This window comes from Pseudophryne corroboree, chromosome 11 (genome assembly GCF_028390025.1).
Source record: "Pseudophryne corroboree isolate aPseCor3 chromosome 11, aPseCor3.hap2, whole genome shotgun sequence".
Classification (NCBI taxonomy): domain Eukaryota; kingdom Metazoa; phylum Chordata; class Amphibia; order Anura; family Myobatrachidae; genus Pseudophryne; species Pseudophryne corroboree.
Window position 1 is genome coordinate 249,706,593 of NC_086454.1, and position 17,318 is coordinate 249,723,910.

At 40.3% G+C, this 17,318-nt stretch overlaps 19 non-coding genes across 19 annotated transcripts; all 19 read right to left on the reverse strand.

Annotated features, from left to right (window-relative positions):
• Positions 1-692: 692 nt before the first annotated feature.
• TRNAD-GUC (transfer RNA aspartic acid (anticodon GUC)) lies at positions 693-764 on the reverse strand. Its single transcript has one exon. It is a non-coding gene; the product is annotated as a tRNA-Asp (tRNA).
• A 745-nt stretch (positions 765-1,509) lies between these two features.
• Positions 1,510-1,581, reverse strand: TRNAD-GUC (transfer RNA aspartic acid (anticodon GUC)). The gene has a single exon. It is a non-coding gene; the product is annotated as a tRNA-Asp (tRNA).
• Positions 1,582-2,326: 745 nt separating this feature from the next.
• TRNAD-GUC (transfer RNA aspartic acid (anticodon GUC)) lies at positions 2,327-2,398 on the reverse strand. The gene has a single exon. It is a non-coding gene; the product is annotated as a tRNA-Asp (tRNA).
• Positions 2,399-3,143: 745 nt separating this feature from the next.
• On the reverse strand, positions 3,144-3,215 carry TRNAD-GUC (transfer RNA aspartic acid (anticodon GUC)). The gene has a single exon. It is a non-coding gene; the product is annotated as a tRNA-Asp (tRNA).
• A 745-nt stretch (positions 3,216-3,960) lies between these two features.
• Positions 3,961-4,032, reverse strand: TRNAD-GUC (transfer RNA aspartic acid (anticodon GUC)). Its single transcript has one exon. It is a non-coding gene; the product is annotated as a tRNA-Asp (tRNA).
• A 745-nt stretch (positions 4,033-4,777) lies between these two features.
• On the reverse strand, positions 4,778-4,849 carry TRNAD-GUC (transfer RNA aspartic acid (anticodon GUC)). Its single transcript has one exon. It is a non-coding gene; the product is annotated as a tRNA-Asp (tRNA).
• Positions 4,850-5,594: 745 nt separating this feature from the next.
• TRNAD-GUC (transfer RNA aspartic acid (anticodon GUC)) lies at positions 5,595-5,666 on the reverse strand. The gene has a single exon. It is a non-coding gene; the product is annotated as a tRNA-Asp (tRNA).
• Positions 5,667-6,411: 745 nt separating this feature from the next.
• Positions 6,412-6,483, reverse strand: TRNAD-GUC (transfer RNA aspartic acid (anticodon GUC)). Its single transcript has one exon. It is a non-coding gene; the product is annotated as a tRNA-Asp (tRNA).
• Positions 6,484-8,044: 1,561 nt separating this feature from the next.
• On the reverse strand, positions 8,045-8,116 carry TRNAD-GUC (transfer RNA aspartic acid (anticodon GUC)). The gene has a single exon. It is a non-coding gene; the product is annotated as a tRNA-Asp (tRNA).
• A 745-nt stretch (positions 8,117-8,861) lies between these two features.
• Positions 8,862-8,933, reverse strand: TRNAD-GUC (transfer RNA aspartic acid (anticodon GUC)). Its single transcript has one exon. It is a non-coding gene; the product is annotated as a tRNA-Asp (tRNA).
• A 745-nt stretch (positions 8,934-9,678) lies between these two features.
• TRNAD-GUC (transfer RNA aspartic acid (anticodon GUC)) lies at positions 9,679-9,750 on the reverse strand. Its single transcript has one exon. It is a non-coding gene; the product is annotated as a tRNA-Asp (tRNA).
• Positions 9,751-10,495: 745 nt separating this feature from the next.
• TRNAD-GUC (transfer RNA aspartic acid (anticodon GUC)) lies at positions 10,496-10,567 on the reverse strand. Its single transcript has one exon. It is a non-coding gene; the product is annotated as a tRNA-Asp (tRNA).
• A 745-nt stretch (positions 10,568-11,312) lies between these two features.
• Positions 11,313-11,384, reverse strand: TRNAD-GUC (transfer RNA aspartic acid (anticodon GUC)). The gene has a single exon. It is a non-coding gene; the product is annotated as a tRNA-Asp (tRNA).
• Positions 11,385-12,129: 745 nt separating this feature from the next.
• Positions 12,130-12,201, reverse strand: TRNAD-GUC (transfer RNA aspartic acid (anticodon GUC)). Its single transcript has one exon. It is a non-coding gene; the product is annotated as a tRNA-Asp (tRNA).
• Positions 12,202-12,946: 745 nt separating this feature from the next.
• TRNAD-GUC (transfer RNA aspartic acid (anticodon GUC)) lies at positions 12,947-13,018 on the reverse strand. The gene has a single exon. It is a non-coding gene; the product is annotated as a tRNA-Asp (tRNA).
• Positions 13,019-13,763: 745 nt separating this feature from the next.
• Positions 13,764-13,835, reverse strand: TRNAD-GUC (transfer RNA aspartic acid (anticodon GUC)). The gene has a single exon. It is a non-coding gene; the product is annotated as a tRNA-Asp (tRNA).
• Positions 13,836-15,396: 1,561 nt separating this feature from the next.
• On the reverse strand, positions 15,397-15,468 carry TRNAD-GUC (transfer RNA aspartic acid (anticodon GUC)). The gene has a single exon. It is a non-coding gene; the product is annotated as a tRNA-Asp (tRNA).
• Positions 15,469-16,213: 745 nt separating this feature from the next.
• TRNAD-GUC (transfer RNA aspartic acid (anticodon GUC)) lies at positions 16,214-16,285 on the reverse strand. Its single transcript has one exon. It is a non-coding gene; the product is annotated as a tRNA-Asp (tRNA).
• Positions 16,286-17,030: 745 nt separating this feature from the next.
• Positions 17,031-17,102, reverse strand: TRNAD-GUC (transfer RNA aspartic acid (anticodon GUC)). The gene has a single exon. It is a non-coding gene; the product is annotated as a tRNA-Asp (tRNA).
• Between the last annotated feature and the right edge of the window lie 216 nt (positions 17,103-17,318).

Here is a 17,318-nt window from a genome sequence, read left to right on the forward strand (position 1 = left end):
TGTCAGGGTGAGGTCTCGAGATGCGTCTGTGTCATTGGCCACAGAGATTATGTGCTACATGTTATCAAGCTAACATAAAACCCTAAATAAGAAGCAGATAAAAAGATTTATTTTTGTCTCAGCTGAAACAAAGACTACAATACCACTTTGCAAAAAAGATAGTCATTTCAATTAAAAACCTTTTTCTGTTATCCTCTACTGGTCGGTAATGGCCAGGAAGCTTACATGATATCGGTCTACCTATCTCACTTACTATACAGTTACTCCATTTGAAAGTAGGGGATGCAAGTCCATTTTAGCCTGCAATTCATAGGAAAAGACACTTCTCTCTCAGTCTATACTCTGTAGGCATACAATAGTATCAGCTTTGCTTCATTGATGTGATGTCATAATCAGGTTTAGCTCACAAGAGACTTGTCCACTACATAGCTGTCTCCTGTGTTACAGCGTGAGCCAATTTTAAGAGGATGATATGCAAATATTGTAATGCACAAAAACAGTACATGCCATGCTAGATAAAAGCAAGGGGTGACACCCAAACTAAAAACGAGTCTATGCAATTGGTGTTTCTGGTTCTTTCTTATGCTCTCAAAATCAAGTGGTATATTTTTCACGCTACAATTGGATTCGGACTTTGATTCTCCATAACCTTGAGCAACGAATCTCTGAACCTGATAAAAACTTGCAATGTTCTCCCCGTCGGGGAATCGAACCCCGGTCTCCCGCGTGACAGGCGGGGATACTCACCACTATACTAACGAGGACTAACTTGGTGAATCTGCAGGCAAAATTGGAGCTGAAAATACACCCAAAAACATGTCAGGGTGAGGTCTCGAGATGCGTCTGTGTCATTGGCCACAGAGATTATGTGCTACATGTTATCAAGCTAACATAAAACCCTAAATAAGAAGCAGATAAAAAGATTTATTTTTGTCTCAGCTGAAACAAAGACTACAATACCACTTTGCAAAAAAGATAGTCATTTCAATTAAAAACCTTTTTCTGTTATCCTCTACTGGTCGGTCATGGCCAGGAAGCTTACATGATATTGGTCTATCTATCTCACTTACTATACAGTTACTCCCTTTGAAAGTAGGGGATGCAAGTCCATTTTAGCCTGCAATCCATAGGAAAAGACACTTCTCTCTCAGTCTATACTCTGTAGGCATACAATAGTTTCAGCTTTGCTTCATTGATGTGATGTCATAATCAGGTTTAGCTCACAAGAGACTTGTCCACTACATAGCTGTCTCCTGTGTTACAGCGTGAGCCAATTTTAAGAGGATGATATGCAAATATTGTAATGCACAAAAACAGTACATGCCATGCTAGATAAAAGCAAGGGGTGACACCCAAACTAAAAACGAGGCTATGCAATTGGTGTTTCTGGTTCTTTCTTATGCTCTCAAAATCAAGTGGTATATTTTTCACGCTACAATTGGATTCGGACTTTGATTCTCCATAACCTTGAGCAACGAATCTCTGAACCTGATAAAAACTTGCAATGTTCTCCCCGTCGGGGAATCGAACCCCGGTCTCCCGCGTGACAGGCAGGGATACTCACCACTATACTAACGAGGACTAACTTGGTGAATCTGCAGGCAAAATTGGAGCTGAAAATACACCCAAAAACATGTCAGGGTGAGGTCTCGAGATGCGTCTGTGTCATTGGCCACAGAGATTATGTGCTACATGTTATCAAGCTAACATAAAACCCTAAATAAGAAGCAGATAAAAAGATTTATTTTTGTCTCAGCTGAAACAAAGACTACAATACCACTTTGCAAAAAAGATAGTCATTTCAATTAAAAACCTTTTTCTGTTATCCTCTACTGGTCGGTAATGGCCAGGAAGCTTACATGATATCGGTCTATCTATCTCACTTACTATACAGTTACTCCCTTTGAAAGTAGGGGATGCAAGTCCATTTTAGCCTGCAATCCATAGGAAAAGACACTTCTCTCTCAGTCTATACTCTGTAGGCATACAATAGTTTCAGCTTTGCTTCATTGATGTGATGTCATAATCAGGTTTAGCTCACAAGAGACTTGTCCACTACATAGCTGTCTCCTGTGTTACAGCGTGAGCCAATTTTAAGAGGATGATATGCAAATATTGTAATGCACAAAAACAGTACATGCCATGCTAGATAAAAGCAAGGGGTGACACCCAAACTAAAAACGAGGCTATGCAATTGGTGTTTCTGGTTCTTTCTTATGCTCTCAAAATCAAGTGGTATATTTTTCACGCTACAATTGGATTCGGACTTTGATTCTCCATAACCTTGAGCAACGAATCTCTGAACCTGATAAAAACTTGCAATGTTCTCCCCGTCGGGGAATCGAACCCCGGTCTCCCGCGTGACAGGCGGGGATACTCACCACTATACTAACGAGGACTAACTTGGTGAATCTGCAGGCAAAATTGGAGCTGAAAATACACCCAAAAACATGTCAGGGTGAGGTCTCAAGATGCGTCTGTGTCATTGGCCACAGAGATTATGTGCTACATGTTATCAAGCTAACATAAAACCCTAAATAAGAAGCAGATAAAAAGATTTATTTTTGTCTCAGCTGAAACAAAGACTACAATACCACTTTGCAAAAAAGATAGTCATTTCAATTAAAAACCTTTTTCTGTTATCCTCTACTGGTCGGTAATGGCCAGGAAGCTTACATGATATCGGTCTACCTATCTCACTTACTATACAGTTACTCCATTTGAAAGTAGGGGATGCAAGTCCATTTTAGCCTGCAATTCATAGGAAAAGACACTTCTCTCTCAGTCTATACTCTGTAGGCATACAATAGTTTCAGCTTTGCTACATTGATGTGATGTCATAATCAGGTATAGCTCACAAGAGACTTGTCCACTACATAGCTGTCTCCTGTGTTACAGCATGAGCCAATTGTAAGAGGATGATATGCAAATATTGTAATGCACAAAAACAGTACATGCCATGCTAGATAAAAGCAAGGGGTGATACCCAAACTAAAAACGAGGCTATGCAATTGGTGTTTCTGGTTCTTTCTTATGCTCTCAAAATCAAGTGGTATATTTTTCACGCTACAATTGGATTCGGACTTTGATTCTCCATAACCTTGAGCAACGAATCTCTGAACCTGATAAAAACTTGCAATGTTCTCCCCGTCGGGGAATCGAACCCCGGTCTCCCGCGTGACAGGCGGGGATACTCACCACTATACTAACGAGGACTAACTTGGTGAATCTGCAGGCAAAATTGGAGCTGAAAATACACCCAAAAACATGTCAGGGTGAGGTCTCGAGATGCGTCTGTGTCATTGGCCACAGAGATTATGTGCTACATGTTATCAAGCTAACATAAAACCCTAAATAAGAAGCAGATAAAAAGATTTATTTTTGTCTCAGCTGAAACAAAGACTACAATACAACTTTGCAAAAAAGATAGTCATTTCAATTAAAAACCTTTTTCTGTTATCCTCTACTGGTCGGTCATGGCCAGGAAGCTTACATGATATTGGTCTATCTATCTCACTTACTATACAGTTACTCCCTTTGAAAGTAGGGGATGCAAGTCCATTTTAGCCTGCAATCCATAGGAAAAGACACTTCTCTCTCAGTCTATACTCTGTAGGCATACTATAGTATCAGCTTTGCTTCATTGATGTGATGTCATAATCAGGTTTAGCTCACAAGAGACTTGTCCACTACATAGCTGTCTCCTGTGTTACAGCGTGAGCCAATTTTAAGAGGATGATATGCAAATATTGTAATGCACAAAAACAGTACATGCCATGCTAGATAAAAGCAAGGGGTGACACCCAAACTAAAAACGAGGCTATGCAATTGGTGTTTCTGGTTCTTTCTTATGCTCTCAAAATCAAGTGGTATATTTTTCACGCTACAATTGGATTCGGACTTTGATTCTCCATAACCTTGAGCAACGAATCTCTGAACCTGATAAAAACTTGCAATGTTCTCCCCGTCGGGGAATCGAACCCCGGTCTCCCGCGTGACAGGCGGGGATACTCACCACTATACTAACGAGGACTAACTTGGTGAATCTGCAGGCAAAATTGGAGCTGAAAATACACCCAAAAACATGTCAGGGTGAGGTCTCGAGATGCGTCTGTGTCATTGGCCACAGAGATTATGTGCTACATGTTATCAAGCTAACATAAAACCCTAAATAAGAAGCAGATAAAAAGATTTATTTTTGTCTCAGCTGAAACAAAGACTACAATACCACTTTGCAAAAAAGATAGTAATTTCAATTAAAAACCTTTTTCTGTTATCCTCTACTGGTCGGTAATGGCCAGGAAGCTTACATGATATCGGTCTATCTATCTCACTTACTATACAGTTCCTCCCTTTGAAAGTAGGGGATGCAAGTCCATTTTAGCCTGCAATCCATAGGAAAAGACACTTCTCTCTCAGTCTATACTCTGTAGGCATACAATAGTTTCAGCTTTGCTTCATTGATGTGATGTCATAATCAGGTTTAGCTCACAAGAGACTTGTCCACTACATAGCTGTCTCCTGTGTTACAGCGTGAGCCAATTTTAAGAGGATGATATGCAAATATTGTAATGCACAAAAACAGTACATGCCATGCTAGATAAAAGCAAGGGGTGACACCCAAACTAAAAACGAGTCTATGCAATTGGTGTTTCTGGTTCTTTCTTATGCTCTCAAAATCAAGTGGTATATTTTTCACGCTACAATTGGATTCGGACTTTGATTCTCCATAACCTTGAGCAACGAATCTCTGAACCTGATAAAAACTTGCAATGTTCTCCCCGTCGGGGAATCGAACCCCGGTCTCCCGCATGACAGGCGGGGATACTCACCACTATACTAACGAGGACTAACTTGGTGAATCTGCAGGCAAAATTGGAGCTGAAAATACACCCAAAAACATGTCAGGGTGAGGTCTCGAGATGCGTCTGTGTCATTGGCCACAGAGATTATGTGCTACATGTTATCAAGCTAACATAAAACCCTAAATAAGAAGCAGATAAAAAGATTTATTTTTGTCTCAGCTGAAACAAAGACTACAATACCACTTTGCAAAAAAGATAGTCATTTCAATTAAAAACCTTTTTCTGTTATCCTCTACTGGTCGGTCATGGCCAGGAAGCTTACATGATATTGGTCTATCTATCTCACTTACTATACAGTTACTCCCTTTGAAAGTAGGGGATGCAAGTCCATTTTAGCCTGCAATCCATAGGAAAAGACACTTCTCTCTCAGTCTATACTCTGTAGGCATACAATAGTTTCAGCTTTGCTTCATTGATGTGATGTCATAATCAGGTTTAGCTCACAAGAGACTTGTCCACTACATAGCTGTCTCCTGTGTTACAGCGTGAGCCAATTTTAAGAGGATGATATGCAAATATTGTAATGCACAAAAACAGTACATGCCATGCTAGATAAAAGCAAGGGGTGACACCCAAACTAAAAACGAGGCTATGCAATTGGTGTTTCTGGTTCTTTCTTATGCTCTCAAAATCAAGTGGTATATTTTTCACGCTACAATTGGATTCGGACTTTGATTCTCCATAACCTTGAGCAACGAATCTCTGAACCTGATAAAAACTTGCAATGTTCTCCCCGTCGGGGAATCGAACCCCGGTCTCCCGCGTGACAGGCGGGGATACTCACCACTATACTAACGAGGACTAACTTGGTGAATCTGCAGGCAAAATTGGAGCTGAAAATACACCCAAAAACATGTCAGGGTGAGGTCTCGAGATGCGTCTGTGTCATTGGCCACAGAGATTATGTGCTACATGTTATCAAGCTAACATAAAACCCTAAATAAGAAGCAGATAAAAAGATTTATTTTTGTCTCAGCTGAAACAAAGACTACAATACCACTTTGCAAAAAAGATAGTAATTTCAATTAAAAACCTTTTTCTGTTATCCTCTACTGGTCGGTCGTGGCCAGGAAGCTTACATGATATCGGTCTATCTATCTCACTTACTATACAGTTACTCCCTTTGAAAGTAGGGGATGCAAGTCCATTTTAGCCTGCAATTCATAGGAAAAGACACTTCTCTCTCAGTCTATACTCTGTAGGCATACAATAGTTTCAGCTTTGCTACATTGATGTGATGTCATAATCAGGTTTAGCTCACAAGAGACTTGTCCACTACATAGCTGTCTCCTGTGTTACAGCATGAGCCAATTGTAAGAGGATGATATGCAAATATTGTAATGCACAAAAACAGTACATGCCATGCTAGATAAAAGCAAGGGGTGATACCCAAACTAAAAATGAGGCTATGCAATTGGTGTTTCTGGTTCTTTCTTATGCTCTCAAAATCAAGTGGTATATTTTTCACGCTACAATTGGATTCGGACTTTGATTCTCCATAACCTTGAGCAACGAATCTCTGAACCTGATAAAAACTTGCAATGTTCTCCCCGTCGGGGAATCGAACCCCGGTCTCCCGCGTGACAGGCGGGGATACTCACCACTATACTAACGAGGACTAACTTGGTGAATCTGCAGGCAAAATTGGAGCTGAAAATACACCCAAAAACATGTCAAGGTGAGGTCTCGAGATGCGTCTGTGTCTTTGACCACAGAGATTATGTGCTACATGTTATCAAGCTAACATAAAACCCTAAATAAGAAGCAGATAAAAAGATTTATTTTTGTCTCAGCTGAAACAAAGACTACAATACAACTTTGCAAAAAAGATAGTCATTTCAATTAAAAACCTTTTTCTGTTATCCTCTACTGGTCGGTCATGGCCAGGAAGCTTACATGATATTGGTCTATCTATCTCACTTACTATACAGTTACTCCCTTTGAAAGTAGGGGATGCAAGTCCATTTTAGCCTGCAATCCATAGGAAAAGACACTTCTCTCTCAGTCTATACTCTGTAGGCATACAATAGTTTCAGCTTTGCTTCATTGATGTGATGTCATAATCAGGTTTAGCTCACAAGAGACTTGTCCACTACATAGCTGTCTCCTGTGTTACAGCGTGAGCCAATTTTAAGAGGATGATATGCAAATAGTGTAATGCACAAAAACAGAACATGCCATGCTAGATAAAAGCAAGGGGTGACACCCAAACTAAAAACGAGGCTATGCAATTGGTGTTTCTGGTTCTTTCTTATGCTCTCAAAATCAAGTGGTATATTTTTCACGCTACAATTGGATTCGGACTTTGATTCTTTATAACCTTGAGCAACGAATCTCTGAACCTGATAAAAACTTGCAATGTTCTCCCCGTCGGGGAATCGAACCCGGTCTCCCGCGTGACAGGCGGGGATACTCACCACTATACTAACGAGGACTAACTTGGTGAATCTGCAGGCAAAATTGGAGCTGAAAATACACCCAAAAACATGTCAGGGTGAGGTCTCGAGATGCGTCTGTGTCATTGGCCACAGAGATTATGTGCTACATGTTATCAAGCTAACATAAAACCCTAAATAAGAAGCAGATAAAAAGATTTATTTTTGTCTCAGCTGAAACAAAGACTACAATACCACTTTGCAAAAAAAATAGTCATTTCAATTAAAAACCTTTTTCTGTTATCCTCTACTGGTCGGTAATGGCCAGGAAGCTTACATGATATCGGTCTATCTATCTCACTTACTATACAGTTACTCCCTTTGAAAGTAGGGGATGCAAGTCCATTTTAGCCTGCAATCCATAGGAAAAGACACTTCTCTCTCAGTCTATACTCTGTAGGCATACAATAGTTTCAGCTTTGCTTCATTGATGTGATATCATAATCAGGTTTAGCTCACAAGAGACTTGTCCACTACATAGCTGTCTCCTGTGTTACAGCATGAGCCAATTTTAAGAGGATGATATGCAAATATTGTAATGCACAAAAACAGTACATGCCATGCTAGATAAAAGCAAGGGGTGACACCCAAACTAAAAATGAGGCTATGCAATTGGTGTTTCTGGTTCTTTCTTATGCTCTCAAAATCAAGTAGTATATTTTTCACGCTACAATTGGATTCGGACTTTGATTCTCCATAACCTTGAGCAACGAATCTCTGAACCTGATAAAAACTTGCAATGTTCTCCCCGTCGGGGAATCGAACCCCAGTCTCCCGCGTGACAGGCGGGGATACTCACCACTATACTAACGAGGACTAACTTGGTGAATCTGCAGGCAAAATTGGAGCTGAAAATACACCCAAAAACATGTCAGGGTGAGGTCTCGAGATGCGTCTGTGTCATTGGCCACAGAGATTATGTGCTACATGTTATCAAGCTAACATAAAACCCTAAATAAGAAGCAGATAAAAAGATTTATTTTTGTCTCAGCTGAAACAAAGACTACAATACCACTTTGCAAAAAAGATAGTCATTTCAATTAAAAACCTTTTTCTGTTATCCTCTACTGGTCGGTAATGGCCAGGAAGCTTACATGATATCGGTCTACCTATCTCACTTACTATACAGTTACTCCCTTTGAAAGTAGGGGATGCAAGTCCATTTTAGCCTGCAATTCATAGGAAAAGACACTTCTCTCTCAGTCTATACTCTGTAGGCATACAATAGTTTCAGCTTTGCTACATTGATGTGATGTCATAATCAGGTTTAGCTCACAAGAGACTTGTCCACTACATAGCTGTCTCCTGTGTTACAGCATGAGCCAATTGTAAGAGGATGATATGCAAATATTGTAATGCACAAAAACAGTACATGCCATGCTAGATAAAAGCAAGGGGTGATACCCAAACTAAAAACAAGGCTATGCAATTGGTGTTTCTGGTTCTTTCTTATGCTCTCAAAATCAAGTGGTATATTTTTCACGCTACAATTGGATTCGGACTTTGATTCTCCATAACCTTGAGCAACGAATCTCTGAACCTGATAAAAACTTGCAATGTTCTCCCCGTCGGGGAATCGAACCCCGGTCTCCCGTGTGACAGGCGGGGATACTCACCACTATACTAACGAGGACTAACTTGGTGAATCTGCAGGCAAAATTGGAGCTGAAAATACACCCAAAAACATGTCAGGGTGAGGTCTCGAGATGCGTCTGTGTCATTGGCCACAGAGATTATGTGCTACATGTTATCAAGCTAACATAAAACCCTAAATAAGAAGCAGATAAAAAGATTTATTTTTGTCTCAGCTGAAACAAAGACTACAATACCACTTTGCAAAAAAGATAGTCATTTCAATTAAAAACCTTTTTCTGTTATCCTCTACTGGTCGGTAATGGCCAGGAAGCTTACATGATATCGGTCTACCTATCTCACTTACTATACAGTTACTCCATTTGAAAGTAGGGGATGCAAGTCCATTTTAGCCTGCAATTCATAGGAAAAGACACTTCTCTCTCAGTCTATACTCTGTAGGCATACAATAGTATCAGCTTTGCTTCATTGATGTGATGTCATAATCAGGTTTAGCTCACAAGAGACTTGTCCACTACATAGCTGTCTCCTGTGTTACAGCGTGAGCCAATTTTAAGAGGATGATATGCAAATATTGTAATGCACAAAAACAGTACATGCCATGCTAGATAAAAGCAAGGGGTGACACCCAAACTAAAAACGAGTCTATGCAATTGGTGTTTCTGGTTCTTTCTTATGCTCTCAAAATCAAGTGGTATATTTTTCACGCTACAATTGGATTCGGACTTTGATTCTCCATAACCTTGAGCAACGAATCTCTGAACCTGATAAAAACTTGCAATGTTCTCCCCGTCGGGGAATCGAACCCCGGTCTCCCGCGTGACAGGCGGGGATACTCACCACTATACTAACGAGGACTAACTTGGTGAATCTGCAGGCAAAATTGGAGCTGAAAATACACCCAAAAACATGTCAGGGTGAGGTCTCGAGATGCGTCTGTGTCATTGGCCACAGAGATTATGTGCTACATGTTATCAAGCTAACATAAAACCCTAAATAAGAAGCAGATAAAAAGATTTATTTTTGTCTCAGCTGAAACAAAGACTACAATACCACTTTGCAAAAAAGATAGTCATTTCAATTAAAAACCTTTTTCTGTTATCCTCTACTGGTCGGTCATGGCCAGGAAGCTTACATGATATTGGTCTATCTATCTCACTTACTATACAGTTACTCCCTTTGAAAGTAGGGGATGCAAGTCCATTTTAGCCTGCAATCCATAGGAAAAGACACTTCTCTCTCAGTCTATACTCTGTAGGCATACAATAGTTTCAGCTTTGCTTCATTGATGTGATGTCATAATCAGGTTTAGCTCACAAGAGACTTGTCCACTACATAGCTGTCTCCTGTGTTACAGCGTGAGCCAATTTTAAGAGGATGATATGCAAATATTGTAATGCACAAAAACAGTACATGCCATGCTAGATAAAAGCAAGGGGTGACACCCAAACTAAAAACGAGGCTATGCAATTGGTGTTTCTGGTTCTTTCTTATGCTCTCAAAATCAAGTGGTATATTTTTCACGCTACAATTGGATTCGGACTTTGATTCTCCATAACCTTGAGCAACGAATCTCTGAACCTGATAAAAACTTGCAATGTTCTCCCCGTCGGGGAATCGAACCCCGGTCTCCCGCGTGACAGGCAGGGATACTCACCACTATACTAACGAGGACTAACTTGGTGAATCTGCAGGCAAAATTGGAGCTGAAAATACACCCAAAAACATGTCAGGGTGAGGTCTCGAGATGCGTCTGTGTCATTGGCCACAGAGATTATGTGCTACATGTTATCAAGCTAACATAAAACCCTAAATAAGAAGCAGATAAAAAGATTTATTTTTGTCTCAGCTGAAACAAAGACTACAATACCACTTTGCAAAAAAGATAGTCATTTCAATTAAAAACCTTTTTCTGTTATCCTCTACTGGTCGGTCATGGCCAGGAAGCTTACATGATATTGGTCTATCTATCTCACTTACTATACAGTTACTCCCTTTGAAAGTAGGGGATGCAAGTCCATTTTAGCCTGCAATCCATAGGAAAAGACACTTCTCTCTCAGTCTATACTCTGTAGGCATACTATAGTATCAGCTTTGCTTCATTGATGTGATGTCATAATCAGGTTTAGCTCACAAGAGACTTGTCCACTACATAGCTGTCTCCTGTGTTACAGCGTGAGCCAATTTTAAGAGGATGATATGCAAATATTGTAATGCACAAAAACAGTACATGCCATGCTAGATAAAAGCAAGGGGTGACACCCAAACTAAAAACGAGGCTATGCAATTGGTGTTTCTGGTTCTTTCTTATGCTCTCAAAATCAAGTGGTATATTTTTCACGCTACAATTGGATTCGGACTTTGATTCTCCATAACCTTGAGCAACGAATCTCTGAACCTGATAAAAACTTGCAATGTTCTCCCCGTCGGGGAATCGAACCCCGGTCTCCCGCGTGACAGGCGGGGATACTCACCACTATACTAACGAGGACTAACTTGGTGAATCTGCAGGCAAAATTGGAGCTGAAAATACACCCAAAAACATGTCAGGGTGAGGTCTCGAGATGCGTCTGTGTCATTGGCCACAGAGATTATGTGCTACATGTTATCAAGCTAACATAAAACCCTAAATAAGAAGCAGATAAAAAGATTTATTTTTGTCTCAGCTGAAACAAAGACTACAATACCACTTTGCAAAAAAGATAGTAATTTCAATTAAAAACCTTTTTCTGTTATCCTCTACTGGTCGGTAATGGCCAGGAAGCTTACATGATATCGGTCTATCTATCTCACTTACTATACAGTTCCTCCCTTTGAAAGTAGGGGATGCAAGTCCATTTTAGCCTGCAATCCATAGGAAAAGACACTTCTCTCTCAGTCTATACTCTGTAGGCATACAATAGTTTCAGCTTTGCTTCATTGATGTGATGTCATAATCAGGTTTAGCTCACAAGAGACTTGTCCACTACATAGCTGTCTCCTGTGTTACAGCGTGAGCCAATTTTAAGAGGATGATATGCAAATATTGTAATGCACAAAAACAGTACATGCCATGCTAGATAAAAGCAAGGGGTGACACCCAAACTAAAAACGAGTCTATGCAATTGGTGTTTCTGGTTCTTTCTTATGCTCTCAAAATCAAGTGGTATATTTTTCACGCTACAATTGGATTCGGACTTTGATTCTCCATAACCTTGAGCAACGAATCTCTGAACCTGATAAAAACTTGCAATGTTCTCCCCGTCGGGGAATCGAACCCCGGTCTCCCGCATGACAGGCGGGGATACTCACCACTATACTAACGAGGACTAACTTGGTGAATCTGCAGGCAAAATTGGAGCTGAAAATACACCCAAAAACATGTCAGGGTGAGGTCTCGAGATGCGTCTGTGTCATTGGCCACAGAGATTATGTGCTACATGTTATCAAGCTAACATAAAACCCTAAATAAGAAGCAGATAAAAAGATTTATTTTTGTCTCAGCTGAAACAAAGACTACAATACCACTTTGCAAAAAAGATAGTCATTTCAATTAAAAACCTTTTTCTGTTATCCTCTACTGGTCGGTCATGGCCAGGAAGCTTACATGATATTGGTCTATCTATCTCACTTACTATACAGTTACTCCCTTTGAAAGTAGGGGATGCAAGTCCATTTTAGCCTGCAATCCATAGGAAAAGACACTTCTCTCTCAGTCTATACTCTGTAGGCATACAATAGTTTCAGCTTTGCTTCATTGATGTGATGTCATAATCAGGTTTAGCTCACAAGAGACTTGTCCACTACATAGCTGTCTCCTGTGTTACAGCGTGAGCCAATTTTAAGAGGATGATATGCAAATATTGTAATGCACAAAAACAGTACATGCCATGCTAGATAAAAGCAAGGGGTGACACCCAAACTAAAAACGAGGCTATGCAATTGGTGTTTCTGGTTCTTTCTTATGCTCTCAAAATCAAGTGGTATATTTTTCACGCTACAATTGGATTCGGACTTTGATTCTCCATAACCTTGAGCAACGAATCTCTGAACCTGATAAAAACTTGCAATGTGCTCCCCGTCGGGGAATCGAACCCCGGTCTCCCGCGTGACAGGCGGGGATACTCACCACTATACTAACGAGGACTAACTTGGTGAATCTGCAGGCAAAATTGGAGCTGAAAATACACCCAAAAACATGTCAGGGTGAGGTCTCGAGATGCGTCTGTGTCATTGGCCACAGAGATTATGTGCTACATGTTATCAAGCTAACATAAAACCCTAAATAAGAAGCAGATAAAAAGATTTATTTTTGTCTCAGCTGAAACAAAGACTACAATACCACTTTGCAAAAAAGATAGTAATTTCAATTAAAAACCTTTTTCTGTTATCCTCTACTGGTCGGTAATGGCCAGGAAGCTTACATGATATCGGTCTATCTATCTCACTTACTATACAGTTACTCCCTTTGAAAGTAGGGGATGCAAGTCCATTTTAGCCTGCAATCCATAGGAAAAGACACTTCTCTCTCAGTCTATACTCTGTAGGCATACAATAGTTTCAGCTTTGCTTCATTGATGTGATGTCATAATCAGGTTTAGCTCACAAGAGACTTGTCCACTACATAGCTGTCTCCTGTGTTACAGCGTGAGCCAATTTTAAGAGGATGATATGCAAATATTGTAATGCACAAAAACAGTACATGCCATGCTAGATAAAAGCAAGGGGTGACACCCAAACTAAAAACGAGGCTATGCAATTGGTGTTTCTGGTTCTTTCTTATGCTCTCAAAATCAAGTGGTATATTTTTCACTCTACAATTGGATTCGGACTTTGATTCTCCATAACCTTGAGCAACGAATCTCTGAACCTGATAAAAACTTGCAATGTTCTCCCCGTCGGGGAATCGAACCCCGGTCTCCCGCGTGACAGGCGGGGATACTCACCACTATACTAACGAGGACTAACTTGGTGAATCTGCAGGCAAAATTGGAGCTGAAAATACACCCAAAAACATGTCAGGGTGAGGTCTCGAGATGCGTCTGTGTCATTGGCCACAGAGATTATGTGCTACATGGTATCAAGCTAACATAAAACCCTAAATAAGAAGCAGATAAAAAGATTTATTTTTGTCTCAGCTGAAACAAAGACTACAATACAACTTTGCAAAAAAGATAGTCATTTCAATTAAAAACCTTTTTCTGTTATCCTCTACTGGTCGGTCATGGCCAGGAAGCTTACATGATATTGGTCTATCTATCTCACTTACTATACAGTTACTCCCTTTGAAAGTAGGGGATGCAAGTCCATTTTAGCCTGCAATCCATAGGAAAAGACACTTCTCTCTCAGTCTATACTCTGTAGGCATACAATAGTTTCAGCTTTGCTTCATTGATGTGATGTCATAATCAGGTTTAGCTCACAAGAGACTTGTCCACTACATAGCTGTCTCCTGTGTTACAGCGTGAGCCAATTTTAAGAGGATGATATGCAAATATTGTAATGCACAAAAACAGTACATGCCATGCTAGATAAAAGCAAGGGGTGACACCCAAACTAAAAACGAGGCTATGCAATTGGTGTTTCTGGTTCTTTCTTAAGCTCTCAAAATCAAGTGGTATATTTTTCACGCTACAATTGGATTCGGACTTTGATTCTCCATAACCTTGAGCAACGAATCTCTGAACCTGATAAAAACTTGCAATGTTCTCCCCGTCGGGGAATCGAACCCGGTCTCCCGCGTGACAGGCGGGGATACTCACCACTATACTAACGAGGACTAACTTGGTGAATCTGCAGGCAAAATTGGAGCTGAAAATACACCCAAAAACATGTCAGGGTGAGGTCTCGAGATGCGTCTGTGTCATTGGCCACAGAGATTATGTGCTACATGTTATCAAGCTAGCATAAAACCCTAAATAAGAAGCAGATAAAAAGATTTATTTTTGTCTCAGCTGAAACAAAGACTACAATACCACTTTGCAAAAAAGATAGTCATTTCAATTAAAAACCTTTTTCTGTTATCCTCTACTGGTCGGTAATGGCCAGGAAGCTTACATGATATCGGTCTATCTATCTCACTTACTATACAGTTACTCCCTTTGAAAGTAGGGGATGCAAGTCCATTTTAGCCTGCAATCCATAGGAAAAGACACTTCTCTCTCAGTCTATACTCTGTAGGCATACAATAGTTTCAGCTTTGCTTCATTGATGTGATGTCATAATCAGGTTTAGCTCACAAGAGACTTGTCCACTACATAGCTGTCTCCTGTGTTACAGCGTGAGCCAATTTTAAGAGGATGATATGCAAATATTGTAATGCACAAAAACAGTACATGCCATGCTAGATAAAAGCAAGGGGTGACACCCAAACTAAAAACGAGGCTATGCAATTGGTGTTTCTGGTTCTTTCTTATGCTCTCAAAATCAAGTGGTATATTTTTCACGCTACAATTGGATTCGGACTTTGATTCTCCATAACCTTGAGCAACGAATCTCTGAACCTGATAAAAACTTGCAATGTTCTCCCCGTCGGGGAATCGAACCCCGGTCTCCCGCGTGACAGGCGGGGATACTCACCACTATACTAACGAGGACTAACTTGGTGAATCTGCAGGCAAAATTGGAGCTGAAAATACACCCAAAAACATGTCAGGGTGAGGTCTCGAGATGCGTCTGTGTCATTGGCCACAGAGATTATGTGCTACATGTTATCAAGCTAACATAAAACCCTAAATAAGAAGCAGATAAAAAGATTTATTTTTGTCTCAGCTGAAACAAAGACTACAATACCACTTTGCAAAAAAGATAGTCATTTCAATTAAAAACCTTTTTCTGTTATCCTCTACTGGTCGGTAATGGCCAGGAAGCTTACATGATATCGGTCTACCTATCTCACTTACTATACAGTTACTCCATTTGAAAGTAGGGGATGCAAGTCCATTTTAGCCTGCAATTCATAGGAAAAGACACTTCTCTCTCAGTCTATACTCTGTAGGCATACAATAGTTTCAGCTTTGCTACATTGATGTGATGTCATAATCAGGTATAGCTCACAAGAGAGTTGTCCACTACATAGCTGTCTCCTGTGTTACAGCATGAGCCAATTGTAAGAGGATGATATGCAAATATTGTAATGCACAAAAACAGTACATGCCATGCTAGATAAAAGCAAGGGGTGATACCCAAACTAAAAACGAGGCTATGCAATTGGTGTTTCTGGTTCTTTCTTATGCTCTCAAAATCAAGTGGTATATTTTTCACGCTACAATTGGATTCGGACTTTGATTCTCCATAACCTTGAGCAACGAATCTCTGAACCTGATAAAAACTTGCAATGTTCTCCCCGTCGGGGAATCGAACCCCGGTCTCCCGCGTGACAGGCGGGGATACTCACCACTATACTAACGAGGACTAACTTGGTGAATCTGCAGGCAAAATTGGAGCTGAAAATACACCCAAAAACATGTCAGGGTGAGGTCTCGAGATGCGTCTGTGTCATTGGCCACAGAGATTATGTGCTACATGTTATCAAGCTAACATAAAACCCTAAATAAGAAGCAGATAAAAAGATTTATTTTTGTCTCAGCTGAAACAAAGACTACAATACAACTTTGCAAAAAAGATAGTTATTTCAATTAAAAACCTTTTTCTGTTATCCTCTACTGGTCGGTAATGGCCAGGAAGCTTACATGATATCGGTCTACCTATCTCACTTACTATACAGTTACTCCCTTTGAAAGTAGGGGATGCAAGTCCATTTTAGCCTGCAATTCATAGGAAAAGACACTTCTCTCTCAGTCTATACTCTGTAGGCATACAATAGTTTCAGCTTTGCTTCATTGATGTGATGTCATAATCAGGTTTAGCTCACAAGAGACTTGTCCACTACATAGCTGTCTCCTGCGTTACAGCATGAGCCAATTGTAAGAGGATGATATGCAAATATTGTAATGCACAAAAACAGTACATGCCATGCTAGATAAAAGCAAGGGGTGATACCCAAACTAAAAACGAGGCTATGCAATTGGTGTTTCTGGTTCTTTCTTATGCTCTCAAAATCAAGTGGTATATTTTTCACGCTACAATTGGATTCGGACTTTGATTCTCCATAACCTTGAGCAACGAATCTCTGAACCTGATAAAAACTTGCAATGTTCTCCCCGTCGGGGAATCGAACCCCGGTCTCCCGCGTGACAGGCAGGGATACTCACCACTATACTAACGAGGACTAACTTCTTGGATCTGCAGGCAAAATTGGAGCTGAAAATACACCCAGAAACATGTCAGGGTGAGGTCTCGAGATGCGTCTGTGTCATTGGCCACAGAGATTATGTGCTACATGTTATCAAGCTAACATAAAACCCTAAATAAGAAGCAGATAAAAAGATTTATTTTTGTCTCAGCTGAAACAAAGACTACAATACCACTTTGCAAAAAAGATAGT